Source organism: Tamandua tetradactyla, chromosome 5, assembly GCF_023851605.1.
Source record: "Tamandua tetradactyla isolate mTamTet1 chromosome 5, mTamTet1.pri, whole genome shotgun sequence".
NCBI lineage: Eukaryota > Metazoa > Chordata > Mammalia > Pilosa > Myrmecophagidae > Tamandua > Tamandua tetradactyla.
Genome location: NC_135331.1, coordinates 52,958,491 through 52,980,399, shown reverse-complemented (window position 1 = coordinate 52,980,399; position 21,909 = coordinate 52,958,491). Strand labels below are relative to the sequence as shown.

Sequence of the window (21,909 nt, the reverse complement as noted above, 5' to 3'; positions counted from 1 at the left end):
ATTTCTTTCTCCAAAATGTTTCCAAATGGGTAGAGACACACCTTCACCTAATCCAGTTTCACAACTACTCTTGATTATATCACATCTCCAGGGAGATGATCTAATTACAGTTTCAAACATGCAATACTGAATAGGGATTAGAAGAAATGGGTGCCTTTATAAAATGGGATTAGGATTAACACATGGCTTTTCTAGGGTACATACATCATTTCAAACCAGCACAACAGGCCTAAACACAATAAGAACAAGCTACTTATATCTCAAGAAAACTATAAGAGCAGCTACCCCCTGATACAAAGGAAGTAAGATCCCTATGATAAATAAATACTCAGAGTATGAGACTTGAAGACTATTCAAGGATAGTAGATTAATTGGGAAGAAGAGAGGAATGTCATAAAAAAAAAGTCATTAGCCACAGAAATACATCAAAGCTATAATCCACAAGGAATCACTGACTACCACTTAAGGTATCCTGGGCATGAGTGGGCAAAATTAGGATGCTTTGTTTTTGATAGTCCATCCCCTGCCCAGGTGGGGTTTCTTGCAGCAACTCTCTTTGGTGCCCTCCTCGTAGACTGTCTCCTTTCATTACCCCTGCCTCCCACGCTAGAACAGCTTGACAGCCCTGCAGTCAAAGGGACTGGGTGATGATGGGCAGGGGATATGGGAAGAACCAGAAGCTGTAGCAGGAGGCAGGAAGAGAAGTACATCCAGAGGCTCCCACAGCAGGTAGTAGGCAACGGTTTTGCAGATAGACAGCTCTGCAATCAGAATGACGGCCTGGCCAAAGGTTGTGGGTTCTGAGGTTCTGGTCCCTGGGAGAACTGGTGGTAAGGGAAGCCAGGCAGGACCACAGTTCAAAAGTCAGCACAGAGAGAAAAAGAAGCAGAGAGTAGTTAGTGGAAATGGACTGCAAGACCAATGGAGGGATTGCAGGGCTGCAGACAGGAGTCTCTGTGCCAAATCAAGGACTCAGTGTTGCAGCTGATTTTTTGTGATATTAACAAAGGCTCCTCCCAGGCATCCTTCCCCCAGGACTTCTCTGTGCCCATTATTCTTCTTAATCCAACAAGAACAACGAATCAAATTCTTAGCCCACGATTTCCAAAAGAGGCTCTTAAAATTCATAACAGAAACAAACATCACAAAATCTCAAGCATTTTGATTTCAAGAATTAGGCTTCTCAGGGATAAAAGATTGCTTTGGTTCCAAAAGCTTGCCTTTTGAATATCAGGATCCAAAGTTCTGAACAAAAAAACTTATACTAGACTTAAAGTTTGTACTTTAAACAAAGGAGTTGGAAAGACTGCAGTGTAATGTACACGCTGCTTCCTTCCTCCTACCACAGCCCTTCCTATGAGACCAGAAGAAAATCCCACAGGTTGGAGGAAAGAAGTTAATAGGAAGATGAGAGCAAGAGAATGAGTAATTGATAAGAATTCTGGGGAAAGGGGCCTCCACATCCTGTCCATCCCAGGACTGAGATCCATGACGCCAAAGTTTGGCCCTCTGAAAAATATCCCAGACATTTTTTATTAGGAGGACCTGAGAGCATTTGAAACTGGTACCTCACTTTGTATGGTATAGCCCAGATACACTGAAAGCCACTTGGAGAAGTTCACATCCAACATAAGACTAGAACCAAAAGTGGCAAAGCCTGAGTGCCGCCCAGGTGGATAGGTTGAGCACAGCCTACAGAGACCCAGCACTCTGTAAGGGAAAGCAGCCAGGAGTTCCCAGGCCTCTGCCTAAAAAGGATCAGGTAAGCTAAGAGAGGTCCATGCCAAAGAAGGAGGTCACAGATGCCTGGACCTAGCAAATTGGCAGGGACACAGCCGATGCCAGTGCATGATCAAAGGGACCAGACAAATTGAGCTATATTTTGTGGATGTCAAAGTCAGAAATTGACTGTCAAACAGAGTCACCCTGTGCTGGTTTGGAAGGATGTATGTACCCTAGAAAAGCCATGTTTTAATCAAAATCCCATTTCATGAAGGCAGAATAATCCCTATTCAACACTGTATGTTTGAATCTGTAATTAGATCATCTCCCTGGAGATGGAACCTAATCAAGAGTAGTTGTTGAACTGGATAAGGGGAGATGTGTCTCCACCCATTTGGATGGGTCTTGATTGGTTTACTGGAGTCCTATAAAAGAGGAAACATTTTGGAGAATGAGAGATTTGGAGAGAGCAGAGAATGCTATAGCACCACGAAGCAGAGTCCACCAGCCACCAACCTTTGGAGATGAAGAAGGAAAATGCCTCCCAGGGAGCTTCATGAAACAGGAAGCCAGGAGAGAAACCTAGCAGATGATGCCATGTTCTCCATGTGCCCTTCAGATGAGAGATAAAACCTGACTGTGTTTGCCATGTGCCTTCTCACTTGAGAGAGAGAGACCCTGAACTTCATTGGCCTTCTTGAACCAAGGTATCTTTCCCTGGATGCCTTTGATGGGACATTTCTATAGACTTGCTTTAATTAGGACATTTTCTCAGCCTTAGAACTATAAACTAGCAATTTATTAAATTCTGCTTTTTATAAGCCATTCCGTTTCTGGTATATTGCATTCTGGTGGCTAGCAAACTAGAACACACCCCACCTACCAAAGGCTTGGTAATAGGGAAGGTGTTGCCATTCCCAATCTCCAGAATTTATATCACCCAGAGGAGGAGATACCTTGAATGGGCTGGATTAAGTATTCTGTTACAGAATGGAAATGGAGGCACAAAGGCTCAACTAGATTCAGTTGTAGGGAAATAATGTTACATTTTTGCACACCTGTATGTTGCACTTGTTAAATTTATACCTGTTAACAGATCTGAATCCAGAGTAAGACTGATTTAACACTGACTTCCTAAGCTAGTGGTTTGGAGCACCATAAATTTTTCCCAACTCCAAGAAATCCTAGAATGAGCTGGGATTCAGCATCAAGGGATTGAGAAAACCTTCTCAACTGAAAGGAGGAAGAAAGAAATGAGACAAAATAAAGGGTAAGTGGCTGAGAGATTTCAGAGTCAAGAGGTTATTCTGGAGGTTATATTTACACATTATATAGATATCACCTTTTTAGTTTAAGGTGTATTAGAGAGGCTAGCAAGAAGTGCCTGAAACTGTAGAGCTGTGTTCCAGTGGCCATGTTTCTTGAAGATGATAGTATAATGATATAGCTTTTGCACTGTGACTGTTTGATTGTGAAAACCTTGTGTCTGAAGCTCCTTTTATATACAGATGAGTAAAACATATGGATTAAAAATAAATAAATAATAGGGAGAACAAATGTTAAAATTAAAATATATATATAGTGGGTAGATGGAAATAGTAGTGGCAGTGAGAGGGAAGGGTAAGGGGTATGGTATACATGAGTTTTTCTTTTTTATTTTTATTTCTTCTTCTGGAGTGATGTAAATGTTCTAAAAAATGATCATGGTGATGAATACACAACTATGTGATGCTATTGTGAGCCATTGATTGTACATCATGTATGGAATATTTGTATGTTAACAATGTATGTACTTGTACATTGTTTTATCAATAAAAATTTTAAATAAATAAATAATACAGAGCCCATAAATACATCCAAATATACATAAGAATTTAGTTAAAGGCTACATATCAAATCAGTGGGAATAGATTAATTATTCAATCTTATAATTGGTATAATTATATACTTGTATAATCAGTAACCATTTGGAGGAAAAAAAATCAATTCATATCTCTATGTCACTCCTTTTATTAATACAAGTAAATTTCATGCAGGTCAAATATTTAAACTTTGAAAAAGAAATTATTTTAGAAGAAAATTAGAAGTATATTTATCTATTTATCTATAATCTTAGAAAGGAGGAAGATTGTCTAAGAATGGCATAAAACTTAGAAGCATAAAGCAAAAGACTGATAAATTTGACTTCACAAGTTTAAATTTTCTTTGCAATAAACAAATAATAATGAACAAAATCAAGACAACGGAAAACACTAACAGAACTGAAAGCAGGGATTCAAACAGATATTTGCACAACAATGTTCATGGCAGCATTATTCAAAACAATCAAAAGGTGGAAGCAATCCAAGTGTGTCCATCAATGGTTGAACAGATCAACAAAATGTGGTGTATACATACAAGGGACTATTATACATCTGTAGAAAGGAATGAAATTCTGATACATACTACAACATGGATGAACCTTGAAGACATCATATTGAGTTAAATATCCCAACCAAAAGAATAAATATTGTATGATGTCATTTATATGAAATAACTAGTATATGCAAATTCATAGAGACAGAAAGTTGATTACAGGATGCCAGGAGCAGGACAGGGGTAGGGAATGAGTACATAGTTAATGTATGGTGTGATTGAAAATTTTGGGTAATGGGTGGTGGTGATGGCAGTGTAACATTGTGAATGTAATTAACACCAATGAATTGTATACTTGAAAGTGGTTAAAATGGGAAATTTTAGGTTGTATATATGTTACTACAATAAAAATCAAAAAGGAAAAAGTAAAAGAAAAAAAACTGAATAGAACCATTCTTCTAAAGGCATTCCATAATAGGACTGTAGATTTTGTCCAAATCTTTCATTTTCTACTTATTTAAATTTTACAAAGAGAAACTGAATGAAATGGGAAAGTCAAAATTTTCAATAAGGAATTTGTCTAAGGAAAACACACACCTCTTTTGAACAAGTTAAGCTAGGGTGCACAGGTGGTTTGGTGCTAGAATGTTCACCTTCCATGTGGGAGACCTGAGTTCAATTCCTGGACCATGCACTACCCCACCCCCCGCCCCCACCAAAAAAAAAAGTTAAGCTAAAGCCAGGTCAGTGTGGTTACCTGAGGCTGTATTATCAAATACATATTCTGCTTTTCCTAATAAAAGTGAAAAAAAAGACAACTGATAAACTTGGAATATTATTTACAACTCATATTGCAGACTGTTGAAGTTTGCTAGTTGCCAGATACAATATACCAGAAACAGAAGGGCTTTTAAAAAGGGGAATTTAATAAATTGCTAGTTTACAGTTCTAAGGCCGAGAAAATGTCCCAATTAAAACAATTCTATAGAAATGTTCAATTTAAGGCATCCAGGGAAAGATACCTTGGTTCAAGAAGGCCAATGAAGTTCAGGGTTCCTCTCTCATCTGGAAGGGCACATGGTGAACATGGCACACTTCTGCTAGCTTCTTCTCCTGGCTTCCTGTTTCATGAAGCTCCCCAGGAGGCATTTTCCTTCTTCATCTCCAAAGGTCATTGGCTGGTGGACTCTGCTGCTCGTGGCTATGTCATTCTACTCTGCTCTCTCTGAATCTCTTTCATTCTCCAAAGTGTTTCCTCTTTTATAGGGCTTCAGAAACTTATCAAGATCCACCCAAATGGGCAGAGACATGCCTCTACCTAATCAGCTTAACAGTCACTCTTGATTAAATCACATCTCCGGGGAGATGATCTAATTACAGTTTCAAACATACAATACTGAACAGGGATTAGAAGAAACGGCTGCCTTTACAAAATGGGATTAGGATTAAAACATGGCTTTTCTAGGGTACATACATATTTCAAACCGGCACACAGACAAAGGATTGATTTCCTAAAAAAATAGCAATCCAAACAGAACATTGGACAAAAGACATAAACAAGGAAAAGAGAGAGAAAGAAATAAAAATGGCCAAACCATACCAAAAGATGCTTAACCTTATTAACAATTAAAATAAGGTAAACCAAATAACATTTTTATCTATAAAATTGGTAAAAAATTAAATTTGACAATACTCACTTTTGTCAGGGGCATAGGAAATAGACATTTCATACAACTTTGATATAAGGGTAATTGCTACAATTTGGCAACATCTATCAGTTTTTTTTAGCCCATGTTTCTTTTTCCCAGTAATTTCAGCACTAGGAATTTACACTACAGAGTGTACTTGCAAAAGTAGTCCATTTAACCTAAAATTGTGGAATTGTAACCCACGCCAAACTCTGAAATCTGTTCTACAACTAATCGTGGTGCTGTGCTTTGAAATTTATTGCTTTTATGTATGTATATTGCTTTTTACAAAAAAAAGAAAAAAGTCGACTGTGATAATAAAAAAATATTTATTCCTTCTAGCCTCCTATATTCTGGAGCAGCTAGAAGGAAAAATCTGAGAGGATGGTATTGTAGTCAATGACAAACTCTGGGATCTGTCCTGTAACTACTTCTTGAAGAATGCTTTGAAAAAAAAAAAGTAGTCCATGAGATATGTTCATTGCAATATTGTTTTTAGTTAGAAGAAAAAGGAAATTATTTTTAAATAGAGGTCTAGGGAAGATTTGTTCTCAGAGTCCAAAGCAGGCAACACTCATTCACATGGGCCAGGGGATCGTGTGTGGACAATAGACTTAACTCACATTGAAATGATATATAACTATATTTCCCAGCTGCCAAAATAGTCCCCCATCCTTCATTTCTACTATGTGGTTTTGCATTTTCTTTTAAAATCAATCCAGAAAAAAAAGTTGATTGACATCCTGCTATGTTCTTAAGCACATTACATATGTCTTTCTGGTGGTCTCAGATTTGAGAAGAGAGAGGCTTCGTGAAGAGGGAATAATATAGTTGAACTTTCAGGGACTGGTATAATTCAAGTAGAAAGAGGGGAAGGACATTGCAGGACAAAGAAACGCAGTGCCATGGAAGTTTAGGGTATGTTTGATTAGCAGAATATGGCACACCTGAATTACAGTGGGAGTAGGGAGAGTAGTACAGCGAGAAAATGAGGCTATAGTCAGTCTACACTGCAGGAGCTACTGATTTTTTCAGCAAAGCATCATTATGATTAAGTTTGTGTTTCAGAAAAATAAATCTGGAGGCCATGGGCAGGATGGAATGAAGAGGGATACAAGGAGGCCAGTTAGTTGGTTGATGGAATCGGCCAGGCTTGAGGTGGTAAGGTCAGTACAAGGATAGCAGCAGATTCACTGGAGAAGGGAAAGAGGAACTGGGACCATTCTATAACGACAGAATATGGCTACTTTTTAGATGTGGGAAGTGAAGAAGAGAGATTCATAGGAGACGGTATCAAGAGAAAGTCACTTATCAGATGTGGGAGGCAAAGGCAATGAAAACATTTCTAATTTTCCTTGATGTTGTTACTCAACATGAGGTGTCCAGAAAGGTAGCCTTTTGATAGAGAACTGGATTTAAACTCATGCTGAATTTTTGATGTGTTGGGTTTAAGGTAACTGTGGATACCCGGGTGGAGATATTCAATCCATATTGGGAAATACGGTTGGAACCTTGGGCCTGAAAAGCCTTGCCCTGGTGCATGGGTAACACAGGAAGAGAAGAGGGTGGAGGTGGAGAATCCCCACATTTCAAGACTGGGCCAAAGGAAAGGGAAATAGGAAAGGAATTAGAGGAGGAAAAGTCAGAGAGGGGGAAGTGGTAGCTCAAAGCTGCAAGAGGAGCCAGCTAGCAAAACCTGACCTGAGTAGCTGACCTGCAGAGCTATGGAAGTTGAAATGCACAATCTGCCTTCTCAGCCCCGTTCTGATTTTCTCCAGGCACTGTCCATAGCTTGAAGTATTATTCAGCTATTCACATAAAAATTCTCAAAACACTTTCCAAAAAGTAAGTGGTATAATCCTCTTGTCCAGAGGAATCACAGTAAAAGACCACGCAGTCTTCACGACACCACTCAGTAAGTCAAGGGCAATAAAACTCGAAGTACTTAAGGCCTTAGTCCAAACATCCAACAGCCAAAAGCTTCCAAGTAAATAAATAAACAAAAGTCACTACAACCAGAATTGACAATAGTCATGCAAGTTAAATTTTACTTTTTTTTTTTTCATTTTCATGAAGAAATATGCTTCTGACAAAGATATTCAGTTATTTTCCTATGTTTTACAGCATGGTGTTCTGTTCCTTTTTAAATCTTCTAAGAATTTCTCAACAATCTTCATGTTCCTTAAATACTGAAAATGCCAAGGACATTTCTCAAGGCTGGATTTAGAGCACCAAGGGGATGATTTCTGGATATTTCACTTTACTAGCTTTTTTGAGAGTTACCAAATGTTTAAGCAAGTAATTACACCTAAAGTCTTTCTGCTTTTATGTTTCCCTAGAGAAAAAAAATTGATTGCAATGACAGATTATTATTACATGTGGCTTAGAATTTATATAAGAAACCTATAAGTTATTACAAAAATAACTCAGATCTATATGGCAAAAAGCAGCCAAAGCAAAATAAACTTGATACAAAGATGTCTTTAGTAAAGTATGATTTAAAAAAAAACAACTACATAAATATCTTAAAAATAAGAATATTTTATTAAATAGCATTTTTCAGAGTCAGAATTCAAACCAGTCATTTGGAATTAGTTCAGCACGTGAATGAATAGTTGTTTCCTTAAATAATGTACTAAGGAATCACAGGCATAGCCTGTAAGAATTCAAATAATTTCATTTTATACATTCAATTTTTACTTACAAGTTTTTTAGCATGCATAAATTAGGCTTTCCTGGTGCACACTTAACTCATCATAAATATTGTAGAATTATAGTACTTGTATAGTTTCAAGCAGGCATTTAAGCATTAAATATTAGTTAAATGAATTGAATGAAAAATGAATTTGATATTCAATCAACAAATACCTGTAATTGTGGGAGAAGATCAGCTAGACTTAAGCTCAGTTCAGTAGATATTTATTGCCTGGCACTGTGATAGACATTAAAGATATAAAGATGAATTAGAAATACTTTCTACCCTGGAGTGTTTTGTTTGGAAGATAAAATTGTAAAGTTTGGTTGTCAGGGCATGGAGGGCCTTGAATTAAAGACTAAAAGACTTTAATTCATTTTTTCAGATAGTGGAGAGGTATCAATGGCCTTAGAGTAGGAGACCACTGCTATTAAACTGGCATTATAGGAAAATTAATGTGCTGATGGTGTAGAAGTTATAGGAAGACTAATGGAGAGGCTATTTGGATAATCTAGGTGCAAAAAGATAAGGGCATGGGTTGGAGTGCTGGTGATTGGAATGGAAGTCAGAAATGTGAAATATTACAAAGTGAAAGCAGGATATTGGATATCCAAGTGATGGGGAGGTGAGAACGAAGAATGATTTCAATAGTGGTACTGAGGTTCCATGTCTGTGATACTGTTAAAACAGAATAGCTTGGCAGGAGACCCACTATAGGGAATAAAAGTATGAATTGACATGGAAACAATTGTTAGAACTAACTCAATCAAGATCTATTAGGACAAAAGGAAAGAGAAAAAGGGACAGTATTTAGAGGGCTCTCAGGGCTACATTAACAGGGCTTATTTATTCCCAAGACAGAGAGGCTTGTGAATATTTACAGAAAGTGTGAAACAATCCAGTAGAGCCAGAGAATGAAGGTTGCCACAAAGAGGTAACCTTTGGACTTGGTCATTTTTTGAGGAAGACAGAAAGACTGAGATCTAAAGTCCAGGAGGAGAGGTCAACTCTGGGCACAAGAAGTGAAAGACTAGCCTAGTGATGGTATCTCTTAAGCCAACTTACCTGAATTTTAATTGCTAAAAAACAATCCTAAAATCTCAATGGCTTTACACAGAAGTTTGTTTCTCACTCACACATCTTGGTATTCCTAGATGCTTTACCTTTATGAACATCCATATCAAAGCTTCTTTCCATGCTTGCCATGACCAGGAAAGAGAACATGGAAAATCAGATGTTGCCTCTTAAACACTTCCACCTAGAAGGAACACACAGCCTTTCTATTTCAATTTCATGGATCAAAGCAAATCATATGCCTAACTTCAAGGAAAAGAGGAAGAAAAATCTTCCCATAAATAGAGGAAGGGAAGGAGAACCAAAAGTATTGATGCATTAAGAATTATAACAGTGGGATAATCAATGAATCAGAGTTTAGTACACTCGTTCTCAAATATTAGCATGCATCAGAATCATTATAGAGCTTGTCAAAACAGATCTCACTGGGCCCCACTATCAGGATTTCTGACTTAGTAGGTCTGGGTTGGGACTCGAAAATATGCATTTTTAGCAAGTCCCCAGGAGATACTGACACTGATAGTCCAAGGAGCACACTTTGAGAAGCACTAATATACAAGTATTCTTTATCTGTTTTAAATAACCCCTGCTCTCAAAGAAACCAAATTTAAATTTGGTTAGAGTGAAAAGAAAATGCCTCTAGTTAACTGAGAGAAATATTGGATTGAAATTATCAGGATGGACCTAGAGCAGCAAAGAAAACAGCTAGACTTTCCATGATTCCATCTCTAGCTTCCTACCCTTTCCAGAAGACCAGAAATGGGGCCTTCTGGACCCATTTCCTCTCAGTCATCCAGCACACCACTTTTGGCTTTTATTCCTGTCAGTGACCAAAGACTTGACCACTTAACAATTCCAACTCCCCAACTGCTCAGAACAAACTCCTATGTCTTTAAATGTAGATTATCATGGAAAAGAAGTTGGCAGAATCATGAAAAGGATGTAGGAATAGTAAGGAGTTTTGTGAGGAGAATGATGCACCTATTAACATCTCAGAAGGGATGGTGTTTTGAAGATGTATGTACACTCGAAAAACATGTTCTTAAATTTAATCCATTCCTATGGGTGTGAACTCACTGTAAGTAGGAACTTTTGATAAGGTTACTTCAATTAAGGTGTGGCCCACCTCAACCAGGATAGGTCTGTATCCTTTCTGAAGTCTTTACAAGTAGAGTGAAATTCAGACAAAGAGAAAAGTTTGGAAGCAAGAAGCTGAAATTCAACAGAACCCAGAAGAGAATGGAGAGGCCAAGGGAGACCGTCATGTGCATTGCCATATGACAGAGGAGTCAATAGCCAAGGATCAACAGCAGTCAGTCCCAGAATACCAGTCTTCGGAAAGAAAGCATTCCCTTGATGACTCCTTGATTTGGACTCTTTACCAACCTCAAATCATGAGTGAATAAATTCCCATTTTTTAACCCAATCCAGTCCATGGAATATACTTCAGCAGGCTAGGAAATGAAAATGAAAGGAAACCATTCTGAGAGAATCTTTGCTTTGACAGGACTGACTAGTGTCATCTTTAAAGTGTTTGCCATATTGGTTGAGAATTTGGAAAAGGGCATCAGCTCCCCTACAACTAGTGGAGCAATTGACCCCCATTCAGCCTGAGGCCAGGGGCTCCCTTCAAACAGTGCAGCTTTCTTTAGGTAAGGCAGATGCCAAACGAGGAAGCAGATGAGAGCACAAGGGCATGGGACCAGGTGGCAGGACATGCTGGAAACAGTTTAAGTGAGCAGGCCACCAATATTGCTAATGTGTCACCATCCATCACCAATCATGTGGACCAGATCTCTGTGATCATATTAGAGACTCTCTCCAGTCCCAGTATCTGCTCAAGCTCTCCAGTCTCTGATCATCTTTGCAGGTGGCCAGGAGAGACATAGTCAGGGTAACAGCCACTCAAGCTTTCTGCACATCACCCCATCCATTTGCCTCAACTCTGACCTGGAAGGATCATCTCTGGGATCAACCAAACCATACCAAATAGAAATGCAAAGGTCTTGTTTCCCTATGTTAGGTGGCTATTCCAGATTCCATGGGTATCTAATTCAGCTCTCCAGAGGTAAAAAGCTATAGGGCCTATTTGGGCACTTTTGCATTCAACTTCCCCCAAATTTATTTTTTTCAAATGATTTGGTAGGCTGCATAATTGTCAAGTCATTAAAAATCAATGATATCTGTCAAATAGCTGAGGTACAAATTAAAATTAGATCTGCTGCCAACATTAGCCTGGATCAAAGGGAATACCCAGACCTATTCATGATCCATCTGTGAAATTTCTGAACAGTCAGTGATTCTAGGTTTTAAGTAGTTTGTACATTTTCAGTTTCTACAGTAAGTTTGTCATCAATTTGTGATTTTTAATTTATAAGGTATCATGATAGCTTTTTATGTCCTGCTGTTAACACTAAGTTCCCTTAATTGTATAAGCTTATTGTCCTGTTTCTTTTTGTTCTTCCCAGTGATTAGACTTTTTTGTTTTGCCATGTAAATGTAATAGGGAATATGTCTGGCTTTAGATACCTATTAGATATACAAGTGGAGATGTCCAGGAGGCAGTTACATATCAGTTTGGAGCTTATAGTGTGGTTTGGTCAAGGCTAGAGATATGCAATCGGGATTTATCAGCAAATAGATTAACCATGGGGTAGGTTAAGGTAATCTTGGAATGGGTGTAAGAAAGAACCAGAGAGATTCAAAGATGCCATCCATAGGGCAGTCCAACATTTAGAGGTTCCAGAAAGCAGATGAAGCCAGCAGAGGAGAGAGAGAAATATCCAGTGAAGAAAGAAAATCTGAGGGAAGATGACGAACCTGAAGCCAAGTGAAAAGAGGATTTCAAGAAGGTAGGAATAACTAATAGTATTAAGTGTTACTGACCAGGGAAATTGGCAGCATAGAGGTTCCTAATGTCTTTGATAGGGGTTGTTTCATTGAAGCAATAGGGAAGAAACCTGATTGTAGTAAGTTACAGAAAGAATGGGAGGTGAGTGGGTGGAAACAACAAATACAGACAACTGTTCTAAAGACATTTCACTATGAAAACAGCTATAACTTGAGGGGAACTTGGATAAAGAGGTTTTTAATATGTGAGACATTATGCATTTGTATACTGATGAAAATGATCCCATAGGAGTGAGAAACGACAGTTTCGGAAGGAGAAGGCAAGGAGCTGTGATAACTTAATGTGGGGCATGAGGTAGGGGTTCCCAAAGTCTGCGAGGTTGTTATAGGATGCAGCTCAAACTGAAAAGGAGGATACAAAAACATTTTCTTTGAAATCTCTGAGTTATTTGCTTCTCCAAGTAAAAGATGTTGTTCGTGCCCATTGGCAAAGTACTTTTCCTATTGATTCATCGCTCTCTGGTTTTTCTGTCTTCTCAGAGTTCAAATGTGGGTCTCATTCAGTGGTCAGAAATCTTTCTTCTTGACTATTTCCCAAGATCTCTCTTCACCCTTTCACAATTTCTCTTAGTATGTTTCTTTTGATTCTATTTTTTATGCTCTTCACTGTTGTTGAATTCCTGAAGCTATATTCAGACTATTTTTTAATGTTTTTAAAAACACATATGTATTCATTTAAAGGGAAATTAAAATACATCTTGACGGTTATGCAGAATCACTGAACATATTGTTGAATATTTTGGTCATCTTTCCTTTTGAGTGAAAAATTTTTGTTTCCAGAATTCTGTGTATTCTGCGGAAGTACTTAAGTGACCTGCATTAACTCCTTTAAATCCTGTCATTGCATTGTCAAAATGCAAAACATCTCACTTTTTCTTTTTGTCTGTGAATTTATGAGACAAAACTTCCAGAATCATGGCTCGCATTAAGGCCCTGCAATTCTTCCACAATGTGGTTAGTAAGAATCCTGAGCCAGAATTATGGAAAATGCTAAGTCAAGCCATCCAGAGACAGAAAGCCTGTATTTCATGCTGTTATTTTGTTGTTGTTGTTGTTTGCTGTATGGCAGGATCACGTTTCCATTATTTTTCCACGTGAGTATCCCATTACTGCAGCACCATTTGTTGAATTTTTGTTTGTTTGTTTGTTTGTTTGTTTGTCTTGCTTGTTTGCTTTGTTTTGGGGGGAAGTGCATGGACTGGAATCGAACCCAGGTCTCCCACATGGCAGGCAAGAATTCTACCACTGAACTACCTCGCACCCCATATGTTGTTATTATTTAAATAAATTACTTGGCATCTTGAATGTCAAAAGACAAAGGAAGAGATGGGCTTGTTGCCATTTTAGGCTTTTTGACTTTGGATTATTTATCTTGACTTAATCTGACTTGTTACTACTTTTTACATAAGAAAATAAATAACTGACTATATAGACCAATATATAACAAAAATTCAGCTTACTTGCTAGATATTAAAATTTAAATCCTCAGATGAGTTCCTGGATTTTCCAATTTTGTTGATTAATTTGAGATGCTTTCCATACTAAGAATCTGCCTAAATAAAATTGTTATTTAACTCCCCTACTCTACTGTAGGTCTCAAATATTAGGAAAATATTTCATTTAATAAGCACATATTAGGAGTTATTTTTACCTAAGTAGAAAGGATTGTTCATCATCTATTATCTCACTCATGTTATAACTTCTTGAAAGTAAACATATTATATTCAATTAATTTCCATTATAATTTCCTAGGACTATTTTATTAACTCAGTGGTCATTCAATTAATAATAATTAAGTGTATCTTTCAGACTCCATCACAGATCATTTGGTAGTAATTACCACAATAAAACTACAAAATGAAGTCAGAAATTAATGTTTGACTTTGTCTGGATTAAATTAATAGGGTTTACAATGCATTTCAATGGGTAAAGACAAGGATAAATGCCTTTGGGGCAAAATCGCATGAAGTGATTAAAGGGAGCAATGCTGACCTTTATTTTAAATTCTAATAGCTTTACAATTTAGTCTCTTCAACAATAATTGTTAATTCCCAATGTTTTCCTAACCTTCTAGACATATTAAAAAAGGAAAGACTGTGTACTAAAAGAGACTTCTTTTCTGGCCCAAAATAAGCATGTAAATAAGGAACTTCAGTCTGAGTATGCAGCTCATTACAATAATCCCCAAAAGAAAATTAATGTAAATTTCCAAAACATGCTTAATTCTTCCAGCCTTTTTAAAAGACCATGTGAAAGCCTCATTTCTCATTACTATGGAAAACAAATATATAGTGAATATTGTTTCATTTCTTTCAAATTTTAGAGTTTAAAATAGATCTTAGGGGTACATGGGTGGCTTGGTGGTAGAATGCTCGCCTTCCATGCGGGAGACCTGGATTTGATTTCCAGACCATGCACCCAAAAAAAATAAAAAATAGATCTTAGTCTTTCTTTCCCTCTTCCTCTTCCCCTCCCCTTTCACTTCCCTTCCCTTTCCTCTCTTTCCCTTCCAAACAATGCAGTTCTAAAACCATTAAGTGGGGCAGCGCAGGGAAACATCAGTCCCAAAAGGAGGGACCTACAGTGGCACGGAGTAGGGTGTCAGAGCTCAAACAGGGCAGGAGGCTGACCACACAGGATGGCTGCCCCACACCTCATGCGGGGGCTTCCACAAAGAGGGAGCGTCCTGGTGGGGGCTCTCGGAGGTCAAGCAGGATGAGAAATGCATCCAGGCATGGGGGTAGCCCAGCACAAGGTGTTTCAGCCCAAGTGGAGTGAGGAGGGCATTGGGGGGTGCAGGGTAGGGGAGAGAGAAGGTGTTGGCAGAGGAGCATTACATTCAAGGGGATTGCTGAAATGAGTAAATGAAATGATTAAAAATCCCATTCCTGAGACTCCCGGGAAAATGGCGGAATAGGAAGGGAGTTACAGGGCTCACTCCTTTCCCTAAAGCCATGAGAGGACAGGCAGAAACTGTGCACATCAACTGTTCCAGAGCTTTAGAAACCAGGGAAATTTTGTGCAGCATCCAGGGAAGTACAGGATGAAAAGACTGAGAAACCGCAGTCAGAAACCGTGAGTAATTTCGTCAGTGGCTCCTGGCACCCACCCCCCACCCTTGAAGCAAGCAGCACCAGGTAGTCCAATCCCTGCCTGGTGGGCTGCTGTGGACTGGGATGGCCACAGAAGTCCTTCATCCCAAGTACACAGGGAGACACAGCCCAGTGCTCATCCAGGTATTGGGCAGCAAAGTTAGACCGCTGGATCCCACTGTTCTAGCCCACCCAGGTCAGGCACCACCGCGCCATTATTTTAACCTAATCAGAGGCGGACCTGGTAATGGGTTAAAAGTAGCCTGCTTGGTAGAGCTGAAGGGACTAGGTTGCCAGAGAGTGCCATCTCATCTACTGGGCAGATCCAGAAAGAACACTTTTGGAAAAATGTCAAAAAGGAGGTTGGGGGAAGAGTGTCATCTACTGGAAAGGCCAGGAAAGTGCAGCCTTGGGAAGCCAAATGGGGATAAAAAGCCTTTTTTGAGTCTTTCCTGACCCTCTCCCCACGGCCCTTTGAATCTGGGCTGCACCCCCTGTATAGGTAACTGGCCAAGTTTTGGCTGGGAAATACTGACAAAACAAGTGCCAGAAAACAGCCTTAACATGAAACCAATCAACAACAAAATCCTAGACAAGAGAGAGAAACCAACCTTAAGAATAAACCCATCTGCACAGCCCAAATACCCCTAAGGAGTGGGAGAAAGATCAAAGGTGATGGGGGCATTATACAGAGAATGTAGGGTTTAACAAACACGTATGATTGCCAAATCATTAAATTGATATTTCTTTTAGTCTCCAGTATGTTAGAGTAGCTAGAAGTAAAAACCTAAAATTGTGGAATTATAACCCATAGCAAACTCTGAAATCTGTTCTACAACTAATCATGGTGCTGTGTTTTGAAATTTGTTGCTTTATTGTATATGCTATTTTTCACAAAAAAAAGAAGAAAAAAGTTGATTGTGATGATAAAAAATATTTATTCCTTCTAGCATCCTATGTTCTGGAGTAGCTGGAAGGATAAATCTGAGATGATGGTATGGTAGCCCATGACAAACTCTGGGACCTGTCTTGTAACTACTTGTTGAAGAGTGCTTTGAAAACTATTGCTTTTTTCTTTCTTTGCTTTGTATATATTTTATATTATACAACTTAAAAAGTTAAAAAAAATTAATATACTTAAAAAAAAAAAAGAAACCCATCAGGTCCTCCGCGGCACAGGAACGCGATGATGGAGTAGAGCCCACCATCATGGGACAGCAGGTGCTACAGGGCCAGAGCCACAGCTGCAGCCTCCCAGCAGTAGCCCCTGCAGCAGTTGCAGCTGCAACAGCTCAGGGGTGGCAGGGGCGGCAGCAGCAGACAGAAAGAAGAGCCTGGGGTTCCTCACCACCAAGTTCATGTCGCTGCTGCAGGAGGCCAAGGACAGCGTCCTCAATCTCAAAGTGGCTGCATATACTTCAGCTGTGAGGCAAAAAAGAAGAATTTATAATATCACTAATGCCTTAGAAGGAATTGACCTGACTGAAAAAAAAGTTGAAAAATAGTATCCAATGGAAAGGTGTTGGCACTGGCCATAATTCTAAAGTAGTCACTGATAGACTAAGATATCTTAAAGCTGAAATTGAAGATCTAGAAACAAAAGAAAGGGAACTTGCTCAGCAGAAGTTGTGGCTACAGTAAAGAATCAAAAATGTGATGGATGGCTCCATTAATATTAGATTTTTCTATGTAATCATGAAGACATCTGTACTTGCGTTAATGGCGATACACTTTTGACCATTCAAGCACCTTCAGGTACACAGTTGGAAGTACCTATTCCAGAAATGGACCAGAATGGACAAAAGAAATACCACCAGATCAATCCAGGACCTATCTCCATGCTACTTATAAATAAAGAGCCCAGTTCCTCTAAGCCTGTGGTTTTGTCCTGTTCTCCCACTTGATGACCTCATACCTTCCTCTCAACCCTCAACTCCATGACTTCACAGAAACCCAACCTGGCAAATCAGAATCTGCCTGAGCAACCTGCATTTGAAAGAAGCCAGAACCTTCAGCATACACCAGCTACAGAAATATCTTCAGTGGATCTATTATTGGAGATATCATTGATGAGCTAATGTCTTCTGATGTGTTTCCTCTCCTGGGGCTTTCTCCTATACCAGCAGATGACTACAGCCTTAATCTATATGATGATGGAGTGTATAATCTGTTTGATGTCCAGATACTAAATTATTAGATTCCATGGAAACTTGGAACTATTATCTACCTCTAACTGTGTAACATTTTATCAATAGTCAATAATAACTGTGTAACAATTTAAACTTAACCTGAGTATTCAAAATAATGAATGTAACACCTTTTAGTTCACTGATTCTGAAGTGCTCTTCCCTAATACTTAATTTTTTACTTCACAAAACTTCAACCATAAACAAAGAGTTCTAATTGCCTCAGGGGAAAGAGTGATAATTCCTCTCAGCCCTATCCTCCCTTCCAGGTAACTACTGGTATTACAACTTATCTTTCAATTCTGATTTTTTTTTTCTCTTATGAGAGGAAAGTTAAAGTAGACTTCAGGTCATCAAAAACAAAGAAGTTAGCCCATGGGCTCAACATTTGTTTGTATTACAATTTTACTGCCACAAAATTGTTCATATTTCTTTGTCCTTCCAAAACAATTAGACATTCGCTGCCATTTATAAGTGAAGGATGTAAACCTATTAACTGTTTCAGTGAACAGCTTTTGTGACGTCCCTTCTGTTTTAGCACTTTAAGTTTATCACACTTTGTTGACTTCCGACATTGCACTTTTCTAGATTATAGGAAAGATCTGTTTATGTAATTTGCTTTTTTGTTGTTTTTTGTTTTTTTTTTTTATGTAATTTGTTTTTAAAATGTGCCAATACCTGTACATGAACAAGATTTTTAAAAATAAAGTTGTATAAAACATTTTTTAAAGAATAAACCTATCAAGATAATCAAGATGCCTAATTATCAGCAAAAAAAGTATAAGCCACACTAAGAAACAAGAAGATATGACCCAGTCAAAGGAACATTTTAAAAAGTTGGAGAATACGGAATTTGGGACAACTAATCAAAGATGTTCCAAAAAAATCTCTTAAGTCAATTCAAGGAGATGAAGGAAAATATGGCAAAAAAAAAGATAAAGGATATTAAGACACTGGGTGAGCATAAGGAAGAACTTGAAAGCATGCAAAGAAAAATAATAGATCTTAAGGGAATGAAAGACCCAAGAGAGGCAATTAAAAATATGCAAAAATCATACAACAGCAGATTTGAACAAGCCAAAGAAAGGATAAGCGGCCTAGAAGACAGGATACCTGAAATTGAGCAGACAAAAGAACAATTAGAGGAATGAATGGAAAAATTTGAGCAGGGTCTCAGGTAATTGAATGACAGGGTGAAGCTCACAAAAATATGCATCATTATTGTGAATTACTTATTATATATGTAGAACAGAATGATCATATGTTAAGAATGTTTTTGTTTGTTTGTTGTTAATTTTTTTTAATTAATAAATAAATAAAAATGTAGTCAGAAAGATCAGGGGGAAGGGCGGATTGCCTAGGGCCCTATAAGCCATTGTACTTTGGCTTTTATTACTCCAGAGATGGGGAGCCACTAGAAAGTACTGAGCGGAGGATTTTCATATAATCAAATGTATGTTTAAAAGATAAAAACATATATATATATATATGCATCATGGGTGTTGCAGAAGGAAAAGAGAAGGGAAAGGAGACAGAATGAATATATAAGGAAATAATGGCCAAATATTTCCCAACTCTGATTAAAGACAAAAATATGCATATCCAATGGGAGAAAAAATATGGACTATTAAACTTTAGCATCAGGGGATCCCCTGATACTGTGTCAAACTTTAGGGATACCCAAATCAATAGGCCAAGCCCTTAATCTTTAGGCTTACTCTTGTGAAGCTTATGTAGGTAGTGGAGAAGCTTAGACTACCTTTAGGCATGCCTAAGAGTTACTTCTGAAGGACCTCTTTGGTTACTCATATGTAGCCTCAGTCTCTCTAAGCCCAATTCTTCAAGTGAAAGAATTGTCCTCCCCCCTACATGGGACATAACATCCAGTTGTGGAAGTCTCCCTTGCAACATGGGAGAGGACACCCAGGGATGCATCTGGTCCTGGCACCATGGGATCAACAATTCCATCCTGACCAAAAGGGGGGAAAGAAGTGTAACTAAGAAAGGATCTGTAGCAGAGAGAGAGTTCAAACAAAGTTGAGGGGCTACTCTGGAGGTTGCTCTTATACAAGCTTCAGTTAGACCTTGCTACCTATCATAAACTGTCAACCCTCAACCAGAACCATTCCAGCCAATCCTAAAGAACACCAAGGGCAATATGTAAGATTCTACAAAGGTTCCATGCACTAGAGTAACTTTCCAGAAACTACAACCTCTGGAGGGGTCTCTGGACCAGATAAGTCCTGAAACCTAGAGGGCCCAGCCTCTCCAGAATGTCAGCTAGTTCCATCTCCCTACCCCATATCATTGACAGCCCCTTCCAACATGAAAGAGTTAGGATGGCCATAGTCCAAATACCCCTGAAGAGTGGGATAGAAAGATCAAAGGTGATGATGGAGTTATACAAAGAAGCTAGGATTTAACAAATGAAGATGATTGATATCTCTTTTAGTCTCCAGTGTCTTATAGCAGCTAGAAGTAAAAACTTAAAATTGTGGAATTGTAACCCATTCCAAATGCTGCAATTTTTTCTACAACTAATTGTGGTGCTGTGCTTTGGAATTTGTTGTATATATGTTTGTTCTAGTTTGCTAGCTAGAATGGTGTGTTCTATTTGCTGGAATTCTAATTGCTAGAATGCAACACACCAGAGACGGATTGGCTTTTAATAAAAGGGGATTTATTTTGTTAGTTCTTCAGAGGAAAGGCAGCTAACTTTCCACTGAGGTTCTTTCTTATCTGGGAAGGCACAGGATGGCTCTGCCAGCCTTCTCTCCAGGCCCCTGGGTTTCAACAACTTTCCCCGGGGTAATTTCTTTCTGCATCTGCAAAGGCCTGGGCTGAGCTGCGAGTGCTGAGATGAGAAATGCTGAGCTGCTTAGGCTGTGCTACCTTGCGCTCTCTCATTTACACACCAGCCAATTAAGTCAAACATCATTCATTGCAGTAGGCACGCCTCCTAGCCAACTGCAGATGTAATTAGCAACAGATGAGGTTCACGTACCATTGGCTCATGTCTGCAGCAATAAAACTAGGTGCCTTCACCTGGCCAAGTTGACAACTGAATCTAACTACCACAATGTTATTTTTCACACACAAAAAAAAATTAAGTCAATTTTTTTTTCCTACATGACCAGGCACTAGGAACCAAACCCGGGTCTCCAGCATAGCAGGTGAAATATCTCCCTGCTGAGCCACCATGGCCCTTAAGTCAATTTTGATGATAAAAAAAATATTTATTCTTTCTAGCCTCCTATATTCTGGAGCAGCTAGAAGGAAAAATCTGAGAGGATGGTATGGTAGCCCATGACAGATTCTGGGATCTGTCCTGTAACTACCTGTTAAAGAGTGCTTTGAAAACTATTGCTATTTTCTTTCTTTGCTTTGTATATGTGTTATATTACACAACAAAAAGATTTTTTAAAAAATACATATCCAAGAAGTATAAATTCTAAAAGCAGAAAGAGAAAAGGGATTCACCACATGAAAAGGAGGCCCAATAAGACTAAGTACCAATCTCTCATCAGCAACCGTAGAGGTGAGAAGGCAGCAGTGTGTGTTCTAGTTTGCTAGTTGCTGGGATGCAACACACCAGAGATGGATTGGCTTTCAATAAAAGGAGATTTATTTAGTCAACATATAGTTCTTCAGAGGAAAGGCAGCTAACTTTCAACTGAGATTCTTTCGTACATGGTAAGGCACAGGATGATCTCTGCTGGCCTTCTCTCTAGGCCTCTGGGTTCCAACAACTTTCCCCAGAGTGATTTCTTTCTGCATCTCCAAAGGCCTGGGCTGAGCTGAGAGTGCTGAGATGAGGTATGCTGAGCTGCTTGGGCTGTACTACATTGAGCTCTCTCATTTAAGCACCAGTCAGTTAAGTCAAACATCATTCAATGCAGCAGGCACACCTCCTAGCCGACTGCAGATGTAATCAGCAACAGATGAGGTTCACATGCCATTGGCTCATGTCCACAGCAATAGAACTAGGCACCTTCACCTAGCCAAATTGACACCTGAATCTAACTACCACAGTATGATATACTTAAAATTCTGAAAGAGAAAATTTGCTAGTCAACAATTTTTTTTTAATTCAGCAAGATGGGTGATTTCAAAATGAGGGAGAATTTAAAATATTCACAGGTAAACAAGCTGAGAGAGTTAATTAACAAGAGACCTGCCCTATAAGA

At 38.6% G+C, this 21,909-nt stretch overlaps 1 long non-coding RNA gene and 1 pseudogene across 1 annotated transcript in view; one reads left to right on the top strand and one right to left on the bottom strand.

Moving 5' to 3' along the window:
* LOC143684168 (uncharacterized) overlaps positions 1-21,909 on the bottom strand; it is a 95,869-nt gene that overhangs the window by 40,629 nt on the left and 33,331 nt on the right. The gene's annotated exons all lie outside the window — the stretch shown is intronic.
* On the top strand, positions 17,193-17,757 carry LOC143682432 (transcription factor E2F5 pseudogene; annotated as a pseudogene).